We start from the raw sequence: 16,702 nt of genomic DNA, 5'->3' as shown, positions 1-16,702 counted from the left end.
CCATTGGTCGTTGTGCTAGTCTGGGGCTTGGGAGACCTAGATTCAATTTCCTACTCCTCAATAGACTTCCTATATGACTTTGGGTGAGTGACTAGGTTGCTCTGTGTTTTGTTCCCCATCTATAATAGCAATAATAGAACTGCCTTCCCTTACAGGAATGTCATGAGGATAAATACATTAAAGATTGTAGCATGAGCAGGGACAACATAAGTCCCACAGGTAGAATCAGATTTTTATTTTCTAACTTCAGTTGGTAGAGATATTATACAATAACATTGTCACTAGTTACTCATATCGTGTAAAACTACAGGCCATTTACCAACCAGATCAGGATAGTGTGCTAATATGAACAGATAGTTTTCAGAAGTGTCAATACAAAGCTGATCCAAAGCCAACAGCTCCAAAAATAATGCTGCAAAAGCGCAAATGAACCCGAACACCTTTAGCCAAAATCAGCATCAATTCATTGCCATCATGTGCAACAATATAAGTAGTCACATCATTAATGAATGTTTGTGACTGATCAAAGTCTACATTTGAAGAAAAAAATGCTTGCCTAAAATCTCAATACTGATAATTTATCTAATTAATTAATCTTATGCCATCTAGGAGTGGGTGAAAGAATTTTTCTTATGTTTGTTGCTTTGTGTTTGTCTCGTAGTTTTGTGAGCTGGAAGTAAATGTTCATTCTAACAAATTTCAGCAATTCAATTTTCAGTGGCTTTTCAAAATTTTGGCCAAGATGTATATTTACTTTAATATGTTCTGCCAAGTGATGATCAGTTTAGTAGTTATTTCACTCTTTGCCCATTCAGTACATTAAAGTGAGACTTTTACAGCAGGGTAACCAACAAACATACATATATCCACATATACACATAGTATTATGCACACTTAATCCTCCATATATGTATTTTCCAGTTTTGCATTCCTCTTTCCCGTAATTATTAAAAGACACATATGATTCAGAAGTGCTTTCCTTCTTGCAGCCGATTTTCTCTTCCTCTGAAGTCCTGCAGGGATTACAGAGAACAACAATAATGATTAAAGGCCTTGTTAAGAAAGATTTAAAAACATAATTCAATCAATATACCTAGGTATACCAAAAGATGACTAAGGAGGATGTAACTGTCTGCAAGCTTGTCAGGCCCACTGACGGGCAGGTCAAAGGAGGCAAATGCCCTGGGGCGCTGGTGATTTAAAAGGGCCCAAGGGCCCTCGGCTGCTGCCGCTGCCACAGTAGCAGCTGGGAGCCCTGGGCCCTTTTAAATCTCCCGGGCAGGCAGCAGAGAACCTAGGCATGCAAGACCACTCCGGCCCCCGTGCACTGGCATGGATGGTCCCAGAAGTAATGGATTCGTCACTTCCGCCCCAGGACCCTCTTCCCCACCCCCTCTTCCCCCCAGGGATGGCCCTGGCCCTGACCCCGACCCCAGGGCCTGGAATTTCTGTCAGTGGGCCTGAAGGTTGTAAACACCAAGGAGAAAGTGTAATTATGTAGGGTGATCCCAGGGGTATAACTCAGAGTAAAGTAGGGAAATTAAGTAAAAGAAACTATAGGATGAAAATGGAGAAATTTTTCCAAAAGTAAATAATGGACTGTTTGAATAGCCCCCAAAAAAAGTGATAGAAAGCCCATCACTTAATGTCTCTCACAGGGATGTTGTGAGGATAAATAAATTAAAGATTGTTAGGTGCTTAGATACTACAGGAATGGGGGCCATATAAGTACCTAAGATAAATCATTGTTAAAGTTGTCAACTTGTCAACTGGGCCCATAAACAACATGACCAGCATGTCAGATAAGCTCCATACTCAACATCTTCCATTGTCCTCTTTCCTGGCATGTGGGCAGGACAAAATATCTACAGAATCATATGCTAGTTCCTTTCTCTTTCTAAAATTAAGAATTTGCTCTCTGTTGTAGCATTGCACCCCAGAATCAATGAGAGCTGAAGGTGTTCATCATCTTGTGGAATTAAATCGAGAAGCAAAAGACACAGGAGGAGAAGTTATTGGAGACAATAAATGAAAGCACTTGAAGATAGAGATGGGTCCAAGCTGCAAAGTTACAATCTAAATCTGAACATCCTCAAAGTTGCAAGATCTGGACTGAATTCAGAGTCACAGGGTATATCTACATTGCAGTGTAAACTCCGGGTTAGTGGAACTCAAGTTCTCTGACACTAGATTTATAAGCCCAGGTTTGAGTGTCTACATTCATTGGTGACCCTAAGTTTAGAAATTCTGGATCTAGGCCCCAAACCCAGGCTCCAGAGTCCACACTGCATTACACAGACCTGAGTCAAATCACCATATCCCAGTCTTCTTAGGCCTTCCCCAGCTGCAGCCACTCTAGCCCAAAATTTTAGGTACAGTGTGGGAAAACTGGACTGTCCACCCCACATGTTACAGAAGTGTGCAGCCCTCCAACACATCCTGCCAGACCATCTCTTGGGTCTGCACACTCCCAGCAACTGGAGCCAACAACATTAGGAGTCACCATTTGAAGAGCTTCTCCTGCTTGGCCTTTCACTCCTGTTTCAGGAAAAGGGAAGAGCATCCATGAGACATGGGTGGACATTTCGGCAGCTTTTTCTGACCTACTGAAGGAGACTGATGGAGGAGGAGGAGAATACAGACATGGAAGACTCAAACCGGCTGATGCCGTTCACAACTCTCGGTATAGCTACTGATGCCTACTACCTAGACCAGCACTTCAGGAGCAGGGCCAGAAGCACAAACTGGTGGGAACACATCATCATGCAGACCTGGAATGACCAGCAGTGGGTCCAGAACTTTTGCATGAAGAAAGCTGCATTTCTGGATCTTTGTGAGCAGTTGGCCCTGAACCTCCAGTGTCATGACACATTTATGAGTATGAACATGTCAGTCCAGAAGCAGGTGGTCACAACCATTTGAAAGCAGGCTACTCCAGACTGCTACAGCTCCGCTGCTAACCAGTTTGGTGTTGGAAAGTCAGCTGTAGGTAAATGGTGGCAGCAGGTTCTGAAGCAATGAGGTGTATGATTTCCCCTAAGGTGGTGAGTATAAAAATTTTCCTGAAATAATTGCTGGCTTTGAGAGAATTGGGTTTCCAGACTACCACAGCCATTGATGGGACTCATGTGCCCGTAATTCACCCTCCTCAAGGAGTAGATGAGTACATGAACAGCAAAGCTTACTACTGCATTGTTATGCAGGCCCTTGTTCATCACAAAGGCTGATTTATGGATGCCAATGTGGACTGAACTGGAAAAGAGTATGATGCCAGGGTTTTCCACTGATCAGGAGTCTACATTCATGGGTAGGCTGGGACACTATTCCCACTGAATGACATTGTTATAAATGGAGTTACTGTCCCCACCATTATTATCCCTAATTTCAGAGGGGCTGGCAAAAGAAGGTTTAATTCTACTCTTAGCAGGTATAGAATGATGGTTAAATGTGCATTAGATAGATTGGAATCACGCTGGCACGGTCTACAGACCCGTTTGGATGCTAGCAGCCACAGTGCTGCCTGCATTACTGTGGCTTCCAGTGCTCTTTTCAATCTCTCTGAAGCCTAACGTGAGTAATTTGCCCTTGAATGGACCTATGACAGTAATAGATGCTGAACTGGTACACGCATCCAGCTGGGGCAGGATGCACCTAGGGAACAGAAATCAGAGATGTTCTGTGCTTCCACATTATGGGCTTGTACGGGGCATGGAAGAGGGATAATATTACGTTTATAGATGTGTCCGTGCAACATTGACTGTAAATGAGGTTCTGTCATATCATGCATTGAAATGAAATGGGGTGTGGTTGATGAATTTTAATTATGGATGAGATGATTGCTTACGTACGGGGTGTTGAGGGAATAATAGTCATGCATTGTACTTATGGATGACATAACTGCTTCTGACATGGGGAAGGAGGCAGGTGGCAAGAGCTGTGGATTTACAAAATGGATTGATGTAGATAAAAAATTGAGTTTGGATACAACTTCCCAGTTGTCCCCTATCATGTGTATTTCTTTATTATTTGAAATACACAGTGTATGATGTGATGCAGGGATGGTAATAAACTTTCTTAATAAAATAAAAGCCTTTATTTGCAAGCATGGATCTATTACAAAAAACAATATTAAAGCATTGCCAGGCAGTCCAGCTGCCATTGGCACACTAAAACACCAGTAATAAACCAACATAAACACCATTAATAAAACAAAGTGCATAAACCAAACATTAAACAGTGAGACCAGTGCCAACAAATACATCCCCTAATATTGCATGTCCCCTGGTGCCCCCCCCTCTCCTTTCCCATTCTCGCATGTTTAGTGCATACTTGGCACCACTACACAGAACTGGAGACCTGCAGAGGGGGTACATCTGCCCTACCCATCTGCTGTTAAGTCCCAGCTGAATTGACCAATCAACCATGAGTGTTCCTGATCTGCATCATGTGTACCGTGGACTCCGGACACGGTGTGTGTGCAGCAGGAACCAGTGCCCTTGCAGTCCTAAGCAAAAGCAACCTCTTGAACTAGTATTGTGGCAGCACTCTAACTTCTTCCCTCAGCTGATGTTCCTGCTCCAGAAACTGCACTGCAAGTCTCTCCTCGTGCGCTGCAATTCTGTCTTCTCACTATGAAGCCTTTCTGTACCTTTCCACTTGTTGTGAATCCCTTTTCCCTCTGGTATTGCACCTGCTTGTTGGCCTTGTCCAGAGTGCCCACTATAAATGCATCACAGAAAAGCTTCCACTTGGAGTGGTCTGTGACAGATCTGAATCCCAGGAACCTCCTGGAGTGTGATCTCACTGCCAAGGTTGAAGGACTGAAAAGCAGACGTTAAACAGCTGCATATTGTCTCTGTACTTCAAAACAGGTTTAGTGCATCCGCAGAGAAAAGTGCCTTGTGGAATCTCAAGTCCAAAAACTTATACTTTATAAAATTGAGCTTCGTTATTTTGTGAGGAAATACTTCAGTCCCCAGAACTCTGTGGACACAACTGAGTCAGTCACAGTGAAAAGAGTGTGCAAATAATGGTGAGTTAAAAATTACAATTGCTTTTTCTTTAACAATTGCTGACTGTCTTGGCCTTTGATAATGAGGAGGAATGCTCCCTCAGGCATTCCACAGGCTGGAGGACATAATTCTGGAGATTTCTGAATGCCAAAGGGCCATTTTATTCCAAGCTGCTGGTTGCAAGCCAGCCATGTATGCCACATAGGTTTTTCAAACTCATAGCGACTGAGCAGCACATATATGAGTAGAGTGGGCTGATGACTTACAAAGGTGGGCCAGGAAAACACACACTTCCCCAAAACCTGACTACAATCTGGAGTTGCTATTGCAGGAAAAGTTTGCAGCACCCATTATTGGGTAAAAATTCACAGGGAAATCAACGGATGCTGCATATGATTTTGCATGGATTACTGCCTCTCTACAGCTTCTGATGCAGGCTGCTCTGACCGTACCTACCCATGGACTACATGCAAACATTCATGGTAATATGGACTCTCAAAGAACTGCACAGCTATCCCCTTCACTCCCCAGCACACTTCTGGAAACAGTATAACCCTGTTTATTCAAAACCCTATTAGCCAAACCTCCACATTGCCTGAACCCCTTTCTTGTCCCCAGTGTGAGATTCATGAGAGGCATGCTGCAGAGGGCATGGATCTCATGCTGGGGTACAAGAAAGGGATTTGGGTAATGCTGAAGTTCAGATAACAGAGAAGAGACCACCAAACCAGGACTCCAAGGACTCTGGCAGTGTGGGGAGGTCACCCTACAGCTGAATGGCTCCTGCAGCAAGCCCTCTGCAAGCCTGCTGTCAGGGGAGGGAGGGAGCAATTACATCTGCAATTATAACACTTTGAGAAGAGGTGTTCAGCAAGACACTGAGCCATATTGCATCCTTTACTGTGACCCCTTTATGCTGTTGCAGTGGTGTAAAATGGGGGAATTCTCCAAGATCAATCATCAATGTAATACACCAAAAAGAAGCATCATCTTCCTCCAAACTTACTGTGGCTGTGTTCCTGGCCCTGGAGGTTTCCGAATGGTTATGCATTGTGTTTCATGATACATTGGAGTTTAAGAGTAAACTTTCTCATACAGAGTAGGAATCTGCTGCAAAGTTACACAAATCATCTACAAAGGTCTCAGCTTTCTCCCATTCATTTCAGTGGGGCAGGAGCAGGCCTTAAGTGTATTTCATATTGCACTTCTACATTCTGACCAACAGGATAGATACTTGATGAATATAGGAGTTGTCAAATTCCAGTTATGTGACTGCATCAGTCACTGGAGTTGAATTTTCTACCAGAGATTTTGGCTGGCGCAAAGAAAACACTTCTCTTTAATTCTGACTTGATATGTTCCCTGAGGGATTCACAGTTCTTATTCCAGTCGCTTTCTTGCTCAGCACAAATGCAGTGAATAGGCACCAGATTGCCAGCAAAACTTCAGTGGCTTCAGTAAATGAGTGCTATCTACTTGGAAACTTGGTACCTAATGCCTTGGGATTAAAATTTAAACCAAGGCAAAGTAGCTGCACTTTAATTACCACGCATATTTGAATAAAACCCTTGAGTGCATGCTTAAATCAACCTGGTAATTGAACAGTAAGGAGCAGTTAAATGCATGTTTTGTAACACCACTTATCAAATAGCATGGGTTCTGAACAGCAAAAACTTCAAACTTTGGCTTAGTTTGGCTCAAATCTTCACAAGAAATTTTCTTGGAGGATGCTGAATCACTACAAATGCTAGCAATATTTTCCCAACTCCATGTGTTGGTATCTAACACTGCCTGCAAGAGAGAAGAAAATACATGCCTTCCCAACCTGCCATTGCTGTACATCTTGCACATCTGGAGCTAGTCAATTTTTGTCCCAATAAAAGTTTCTGCTGAAAAACATAACTCTGGCTCAACCAGCCAGATTGTTCTGTAATTTGAGTAAATTCATTAGTATGGTATATTGCAGTATATTATTCAGCAACTAAATTCATAGTATTCACTTTATTAAATTCAATTTATTATTCATGGTATATTGCAGTATATTATTTAGCAACTAAATGTCTCTGTGTGCTGTATTAAGTTCTAAAATGTGTGATCTCTGGTGACAAATCTGGAACCTGAGCTGTGTGGATACCAGTTTGTCTGTAGCTGTAGTTGTCTTCTATAATAAATAACCCCCATTTAAGATGGGCTGTGTGTCCACATATGATTATGAGCAGCTTTGTTTTCAATATCTTTCTTGTTTTTCTAATAGGTGATTATTCTAGCTAGAGCATTAGGTCCTATGGTGCTGACACTTGCTTTTTCAATGGATTTATGTAGCTATGTGTCACGTTCTGGGGTGCAATTCAGACCAGTGAGTGGTTGTGTCACCACCTGTTCTGTAACTCTGGGTGCCTGAAATGCTCTGTTACTGTCGCTCACAGGCTGGGCACCAACAACCAGCAGACAAGCAGGCACTGAGTGTTCATGTGTTAAGCAGCTATAGTTCAGCAATTCTGACTCCAGCAGCCTGCTTGTTTACACCCCAAACACACTCTGTTACTTCTTCCAGAGATCAGTGAGCCCCTGTTCTTTTGCACTGGGATCCTGCCAGGGTCACACTAATTGCTCAGAAATGGCTAAGCACCACAATATTAGTGAACTCATCCATAGATTCAGCAGTAGTCTTGGCTTCTGGTCTTTGATTTAGCTTACTGTAACAATGTAGCTATCAGTATGGCCAATTAGTATCTCTGAAGTATATGCAGAACACTTCCTAAGCTACTTACTGTAATTGGAGTTGGGATGTGTCTCGGGGGGTTGACCTTTTCAGGGGAGTTAGAGACTAGCCTATCTGTGACATTCTCCTGTAAGGGAGAATGAGCCAGTCGGACCCACCAGGAAGTCATTAAATTCCTATACAGTTGGTTGGCAGCTATTTAATTACTGAGCCTGATAAAGGGTTTCCAGGGCTAAGTTGAGAACAGAAAGGTGAGGAGGTTCTAGGAGAGCTCACTAGAAAGGGGCATGGAAGATATGTTCTGAGGGATGGGGAACAGAGGCAGGAAGCCTGGTCTGTCAGTAACTACATGCTGCCCCAGAGAAGACCTGCAGTGACAGATCTCAGTAGATCCCTGATAATCTCTGGAGCTAATGACACAAGGCCTGACTTATGGGAAGACTCCTGAACTCAGGGAACCCTGCTGAAGGGATGTGGTAGGCCCAGGTGGGAATGGATAAACTGAGATTAACTGTCTCCCACCTAAGAAGCTGGGGTGAAGGCTTACTTGTGTTTTCACTGGGTCTTTGGTTAATAAACTAGACCCCTCAGAAATGGCATTCCTTCCTAAGTACAACTTTGGTGAACTTCTTAATCTCAGAGTTGCTGTGTACTGTGCTCTCCCCTGAAGTCTTCTTTATTCTTTTTGTTTTCTTTAATCTGAAGTAAATCCCTTCAAATGGAAAGTGTGTGTCTACTCTGTATGGAAGGAAACAACACCACGCTGCTAAACAGTGGGACGCAGGAACCGGATTTATATAGATTATACATTATTCCTGTTCACACCATTTGCTGTAGTTCACAGTGCAGGCATACACGGGATGTGAAATCCATTGAAATAATTTTAAAGAGACTTTGCCATTTTCTGAGGGGTTTTTTCATATTTTTTAAATATTATTTTAAATATATATTGTTTTACCAGTTGATTGCTGATCCCTAGTTAGGAGACAGTGGGACAATTGATTTTTTCATACATGAAGAAACCAGCTTCTTCCTAGTGTTACACTTGCTTGTAAATTTGGGAAAACAGAGAATGCAACAAGCAGATTTGACCAATTAACTTGCTTTATTGGCTAGACAGCCTTTTATGCATGATAGTTTCCTCTGTGTTTACAATAAAAGTGATAGGATATCTTTCTTTATACCACCTTTTTATGGTCATAAACAAATTGGTCTGGTGTCTCTTAATTTGCTGAATTTTAATCAGGGGCACAAAAGAACGAACAAGATACAAGATTGCTAGTGCCTGTTGGTAATTAAATTGTGTTTTAAGAAAAAACAACTTGAAGCATTCAAAGAAGTTATAATAGGATAGCAAAGCAGCCAAGAACCAGCCCTGTGGCAGGGTATACCAGGCCCTTTGTGACCCCCTGCTGGAGGCCCTGTGGTCCTACCACACCCTGACCCAGGAAGGAGCAGCTAAGGTTGATCCTCTGGACCTGCCTAGAAAGGCCTCATGGAAGCAGCCAATCAGAGCCTAGCAGGCTCAAATAAAGGGAGCTTCGGGGCCTTAGTAGCTCAGTTCCTGGCTGGGAGCAGAAGGGTGATGTATGGTGCTCTGGTCAAAGGATCTTGGTGGGCTGCATTTACTGACCCTGGGAGAGTGAGGACCTGCCAACTGTAACCCGAAGGTAATGGATGAAGGTAAAGGGACCAGGTGTGAACAGGCCCTGGGAATGCAGAAGTAACCAATCAAAGGACTCAGTATGTGGCTGCTCTTTGTGCGTTGGAATCTGGAGTAGTGGGTGATCCTGCACTGGCAAAGTGGCCTAAGCCCCAAGAAGGAGAGAAGGCACCTTTAGATGCCTGAGTGAAGGTCTGGATTTAAACTGCCCTAGTGATGGGGCTGAAGACCCTGGAGGGGAGGCAACAGTTTGGTGAACTCTTTGATTCCATGGAAGAGGTCCAATTTTTTGGACTGTGTTTCTTGACTGAAGGGCTGAGCCACCAAAGACCATCCTAGCAAGAATGACAACCTATAGGGGTGCTAGGAGCAGGAAAAAGATTGCAGTACCATGCCCAGACACTAGGACACACTCAGGAGGTGAATGCCCCCAGTCACAAGCCCAAAGCCCAGGAGGGACAAAGTAGCTGACCTGGGATGTCCCAGGATGGGAGACAGAAGGAGTGCTGTGTCAGGAAGGAATCGCTTGAAAAGGACAAACCAGAATCAGACCCAATATCACTGTTACCCAGAACAGTATGGGGCTCTGAATACTGGGGTTTGTGACTTTGTCACAAAAGGACAAACCAGAATCAGACCCAATATCACTGTTACCCAGAACTGTATGGGGCTCTGAGTACTGGGGTTTGTGACTTTGTATGGAGAGTAACAAGGGAGGTTGAGCTAATTGAGTGGGGAGGTTGTTGATGTGTTTGTGAAGAGCAGCACAAGAGGGTTCCTGAGGGGTTTGTTGGGGAATGTATACTGGTGCCCAAGATGACCAAGAGCACTCAAGGCTTACAGACAGACTGTAACTCTGCCCAGGATTCCTGAACTCTGAGTCTAGATGCAGTGCTTCATGTTTATCCTCTTGTATTGTGGTGCCACTGGGCCTATTTGCCCTTGTGTTGGATGTAGCCCTGTTTTCCTGCTCCCCCTATTTTTCTGTCTATTCATCCCTTTGCAAATAAATATTTCTCTTTCCTTTGTTAATTGTAATATTCTGCTCTGTGTGTGTGGGTGTGGGGTTTTTACTCTGTGAAGTTTGGAACAGGTGACCCTGGAATGGAAGGCAGTTTCCAGCTGTGTTTCTGCATAGACCTTCTTCTTGCTCAGAGGCCCCCATCCCTTCCTCACAACATGGGCTCCATCTTGGCCATGAGGGTGCTACAATTACACAAAAATAGTATTCTTATTTATATTACAGTAGTGCTAAGGACCCACAATGGAGATCAGGACTCCATTGTAGTAGGTACAGTAAAATCACATGAGAGAGAGTTTATGTCCCAACAGAAAGGAAAAAGAGTGGGAGGGGAAAAAGCGGCACTGAAAGGTGAAGTGACTTGCCCATAGTCAAACAGTGCAGAGGTGGGACTGAATCCCAAGTCTTCAGAATTTTACCCCATTGCCACAGTGTCTGAATGTATTTTATGTCCACTGTATCTCATGTAATGAGGGTTCTGTGCCTTCCCTAGTAGGTTACTCCACAACCAATTGGTTCTCTCCATAAGGAAGGTCTTCCTGATCTTCAGTCTATAGTGGTTCTCTGTCATGTTACGGTGACAATGGTTGCCAACCACAGTAGCTTTGGGTATGAGCCGAGGACAAACCAAATTTATAGCTATATATATAAAACAGCAAAGTATGTAACTACTGTGTGAACGTTCAGTTTAACTACTGCTGAGATTGACATGAAGATATGAGAAGTTCTTACAAAATGTAAAATATCACAGGTTTTTGTAACATCATGAGCAAATAAAGTTGTGGCCTTCCACTGTGCTAGGGCTATGTATTTCTTGATAGCCCCATTGTTCAAACTCTCTCCCATTTCTTCTCAGGTGTGCTTTTGTGCTGAACAGTTCTCCTTCTATTCTGTCACAATGAAACTCTGCAACTAATTGGCCCTGTTCAGAAACAATATTTTCTCTAGATTCAATGTCACACTGGTTTATGTGCTGGGATTGAGCAGGTAGCAGTCATCTATCCAGACTTTAGGAGCAGCACATTGTGCTAATGGAGGTTTCTCATTACAAAGCATGACTGGAGCATGCTAGTACAAGTAAATAACAAACATGGCTATAAAATGTTAAAAATACAGAGGAAAACATTCATGAAGAAAAATGGCTTGAGGAGGGAGAAGCGAGGCCAGCATAAGTCTCTCCAGCTCAGGGCCAGAACTGGATTTCTTGGTTTAGTTTTATATAACATATTTTAAAAGGGAGCAGGGTTCTGTGTTTGACATATTAAAAGTGCAGTTGTACAAGCAACATTAAACCAAACAACCTCTCCATAATTAGAAAATAACCTGGTGGGAGTTGTGAAAACTAGCCCTGCCCCTTCATTTGTATAGTCCTTCCTGGATGAGGGGCTGCTTTTATAAAGGAAGTGCCCTCCATTTTAGATTTTCTTCTCAAACAGCCCAGAGGGCAGCCAGAGAACAGTTACGGTTTATACAGAAGAAAGAGGAAACGGGAACAAAGGAGAGATGAGGTGTTGGGACAAGACAAGGTAAATGCTGAAGCAAAGGGTTGACCATCCTTACATTAAAGGAGGGTAAGAACAGATAAAGAAGACAACATAAAATCTTTTATTCAGTGTCTCCTGAAGCAAAGTTACACTTCTAGTCTCTGTTACTTTTTTAAATAACAGCCACACATTTAGTGTTTTTAATTGAATGCATTGCTTTGGTCAAGAGAGACAATATGCTGGGCTATGTCTTTTTGGGGTCTTCAGGGCCTTAGAATGTGAGGAATTTCAGGTGCAGCTAGATAAGGGAATATCTTATGGTGTTTTCAAGCACTCTCTTCTAACCAGCCAAGAAGGTAAGATCACATCCAATACCAGGAAGCTGAAACTAGACAAATTCAGGCTAGAAATGAAGCATAAATTTTAATAGGCTAATTAATCACTGGAATGAATTACCTAGGGATGTAGTGGATTTTCTGTGACTTGACAGCTTTAAATCAAAACTGAATAGCTTTCTAGCTCGACCACAAGCTATAGAACTGATTCAGGAATCACTGGGTGAAATTCTGCAACCTGATTTGTGCAGGAGGTTAGACTAGATGATCGTAATGGTTCCTTCTGGCATTTAAATCCATGAATAATATGACTGCAAATATTTTGCATCCTTGCTCAAAAGAATAGGCTGATTTCCCTTTAAGGGGAAAAAATAAAAAGGAATGAGGGTGGACAGTTTTGTCAATAGAATCTTTCCACCAACCTCCAAAAATATTGTATCCTAAATCTTTCTTTTACAAAGAAAGATCTCTAAAAGATATTTAGAAATGGAGAAGAAACAAGTCACAATCTAAAAAAGGAAATAAAGCTGGAAAACCCTATCTGTACTTGGTCATCTAGTATATTCCTCTGCCTAAGCAGGATTATTTCCTACAGTATTTGTTGTTGTTGTTTCTTTGTCTAACTTAGTTTTAAGTCTCAAATTGAGGCTTTCATGTATTCTCTGTCAAGCTATCCCACAGTCAAATGGGTCTCATTGTAAGGGCATCTTCCCTGATATTCAACCTACATTTTCCTTTTCTTAATTTTAACCTATTATTCCCCCTTGTATCATACTAAGTAACTCCTCTCTCTCTCTCTCTCTCTCTCTCTCTCTCAAGTGTTTTATGGTTCAAATATTTGTAGAAAATAATCATTTCTCTGCCTTCTAAATCACTGCTTAGACTGCAATATGTTTAATATAGTAAACTTTCAGATCTGAGGAACTGTCCCAAACTGAGGTGTCATTAGAGGAGGGTTTGGAACAAATTCATAAACTAAACAGTAATAAGTCTCCAGGACCTGATGGTATTCACCCAAGAGTTCTGAAGGAACTCAAATGTGAAATTGCAGGACTACTAGCTGTCATCGGTAACCTATCATTTAAATAATCCTCTGTACCAAATGACTGGAGGATAGCTAATGTGACGCCAATTTTTAAAAAGGGCTCCAGAGGTGACCCTGGCAACTACAGGCCAGTAAGCCTAACGTCAGTACTGGGCAAATTGGTTGAAACTATCGTAAAGAACAAAATTGTCAGACACATAGATGAACATAATTTGTTGGGAAATAGTCAAGGTGTCTTTTGTAAAGGGAAATCATGCCTCACCAATCTACTAGAATTCTCTGAGGGGGTCAACAAGCATGTGGACAAAGGAGATCCAGTGGATATAGTGTATTTAGATTTTCAGAAATTTATATTCGACAGGGTCCCTCACCAAAGGCTCTCAAGTAAAATAATCAGTCATGGGAAAACATACTCCTAACTATACATATACAATGATGGGGTCTAAATTAGCTCTTACCACTCAAGAAAGAGATCTTGGAGTCATTGTGGATAGTTCTCCGAAATCATCCACTCAATGTGCAGTGGCAGTCAAAAAAGCAAACAGAATGTTGAGACTCATCATGAAAGGGATAGATAGTAAGGCAGAAAATATCATATTGCCTCTATATGAATCCATGGTACACCCACACCTTGAATACTGTGTGCAGATGTGGTCGCCTCATCTCAAAGATATATTGAATTTGGAAAAGGTTCAGAAAAGGGCAATAAAAATTATTAGGGGTATTAAACAGCATCTATATGAGGAGAGATTAATAAGACTAGGACTTTTCAGCTTGAAAAGAGGCAACTAAGGGGGTTTATGATAGAGGTCTATAAAATCGTGAGTGATATAGAGAAAGTAAATAAGGAAGTGTTATTTACTCCTCATAATACAAGAACAAGGGGCCACCAAATTAAATTAATAGGTAGCAGGTTTAAAACAAACACAAGAAAGTATTTTTTCATGCAATGCACTGTCAACCTCTGGAACTCCTTGCTAGAGGGTGTTGCGAAGGCCAATACCATAACAGGGCTCAAAAGGGAGCTAGATAGATTCATGGAAGATAGGTCCATCAATGGCTATTAGCCAGGATGGGCAGGAATGGTGTCCTAAGCCTCTGTTTGCCAGAAGCTGTGATTGGGTGACAGGGCATGGATCACTTGATGATAACCTGTCTGTTCATTTCCTTTGGGCACCTGCCATTGGCCACTGCCAGAGGACAGGATACTGGGCTTGATGGATCTTTGGTCTTACCCAGTATGGCCGTTCTTATGTTCTTAAGGGCATGCTACTTATTACTCTTGATAAGCAATTCCGTGCCCAGTATTTGCAGGTCTACCTAGGAGTAAGTTTTCTCTCTGAGTAAAGCTAGAAATAAAATTCAGGAAGAAATAGAACCAGAATGATTGCAGCATCAAGCGTTAGGAACCATGATACTATCAATGATGAGGAAAAGGAATGGTAATCTGGTGCCTCTAAAACTTTAAGGCAGAGCTTTCAAAGCTACATTGGGAATTTGACTATCCAAATCCCACTAATGTTAAGGAAAAAGTGGAAGGAAAGCCTGATCCAGCAGCAGTCAGAGTACATGAATGGAAGCTAGCAGCAGCGCCTGAATGGAGTCCCCACTCTAAACCTGATTGCTCCTCTGTCCTTTGCCAGATCACTTAACCTCTGGGTCTCAGTTTCCTCCTTGTTAAAAGGGAATACTATTCATGTGCCTCACCGAGATGTCATGATGATTACTTAGTTAATGTCTGTCGAAATCCATTTTGTGCCCAATATAATTATGATTGTTAATCGTAATCGATTGTATTCACCAGACAGCTCTGTGATGCACCTGTAATTTTGGTAATGAGCACCAAAATGTACACAATGCGATCAGTTCAAACTATATCCTTTCCAATGTACATGTTTATAAACCAGCTTTTAATGACTAAAGCATGTTGACTTTATTATAGAACAGTATTGCCCTCCTGTGGCCAAATACTTTTTTGTGTTCCAAAACTTGAGTGACATAGTGGTTTGCTATCCATTATTTATTTCTATTGCATGATTTTGAAGCACAATTACTCTCAAGTTCAAATGCAGGTTTTGGTTTGGACCATTCTAACCAGAGGAGCCAGAGAGAAAATTCAGATCTGGATACAATAGCATCTTTGAACCTCTTCTCCCTTAGGGTTCCCTCTCCCAACCAGATGTTAGAGGCACCAGGGTCTGATCTGGGTTCATCTTCAACTTTTCTTTTAAAAAGCTATTGTTCTATAAATATTCTTTTCAGACCATCAATTAACTACTATCTCTCTGGCTTGCCAGGCTCTCTGTTTATTAATTCAGATTTGGAGTCAGATCCTGCTCCCATTTAAAGTAATGGGAGTTTTGCCATTAAATCACTGGGAGTAGCATAGGGCCTTTCAGGCCCTATCAAAAGCCCTTTGAAGTCAGTGGGAGTCTTTCTAATGATTTCAGCTGGTTGTGAATCAGGTTAGATTCATAAAGGGACTCTAGGGGTACATCTACACTACAGGATTATTCCAATTTTACATAAACCGGTTTTGTAAAACAGACTGTATAAAGTTGAGTGCATGTGACCACAAAAGGACAATAATTCGGTGGTGTGCGTCCATGTACCGAGGCTAGTGTCGATTTTTGGAGCGTTGCACTGTGGGTAGCTATCCCATAGCTATCCCATAGTTCCCGCAGTCGCCTCCCCCCCCATTGGAATGCTGGGTTGAAATCCCAATGCACGATGGTGCAAAAACAGTGTCGCGGGTGATTCTGGGTAAATGTCATCACTCAGGACTCATGCCTATTTTTACCCAGGCGCCCCCGGACGACCTCACCTGAGGCCAGCTAGGAGCACTCACGGGCTGATGACGAGGACGGCTACCAGTCCTACTGCACTGTACCGTCTGCCACCGGGGAGGGGAGGGGAGAGGATGCTGCTGTTCATTGTCCCAGCACTGTGTTTACCAGCAGCATGCAGTAGACATATGGTGACACTGAAAAAAGTCAAGAAACGATTTTTTTCCCTTTTCTTTCATGGGGGGAAGGGGAGTAAATTGACGAGATATACCCAGAACCATCCCGGACAATGTGTTTGACCCTACAGGCACTGGAAGCTCAGCCAAGAAAGCAAATGCTTTTCGGAGACTGCGGGGACTGTGGAATAGCTGGAGTCCTCAGTCCCCCATCCCCCTCCCTTCCTCCATGAGCGTCCATTTGATTCTTTGGCTTTCCATTACGCTTGTCTCACAGCACTGTGCTGTGGACTCTGTATTATAGCCTGGAGATTTTTTTCAAATGCTTTGGCATTTTGTCTTCTGTAACGGAGTTCTGATAGAACAGATTTGTCTCTCCATACAGCGATCAGATCCAGTATCTCCCGTACGATCCATGCTGGAGCTCTTTTTGGATTTGGGACTGCATCGCAACCCGT

This window comes from Gopherus evgoodei, chromosome 5 (assembly GCF_007399415.2).
Source record: "Gopherus evgoodei ecotype Sinaloan lineage chromosome 5, rGopEvg1_v1.p, whole genome shotgun sequence".
In the NCBI taxonomy this organism is placed as follows: domain Eukaryota; kingdom Metazoa; phylum Chordata; order Testudines; family Testudinidae; genus Gopherus; species Gopherus evgoodei.
This window is presented reverse-complemented; position numbering follows the sequence as displayed.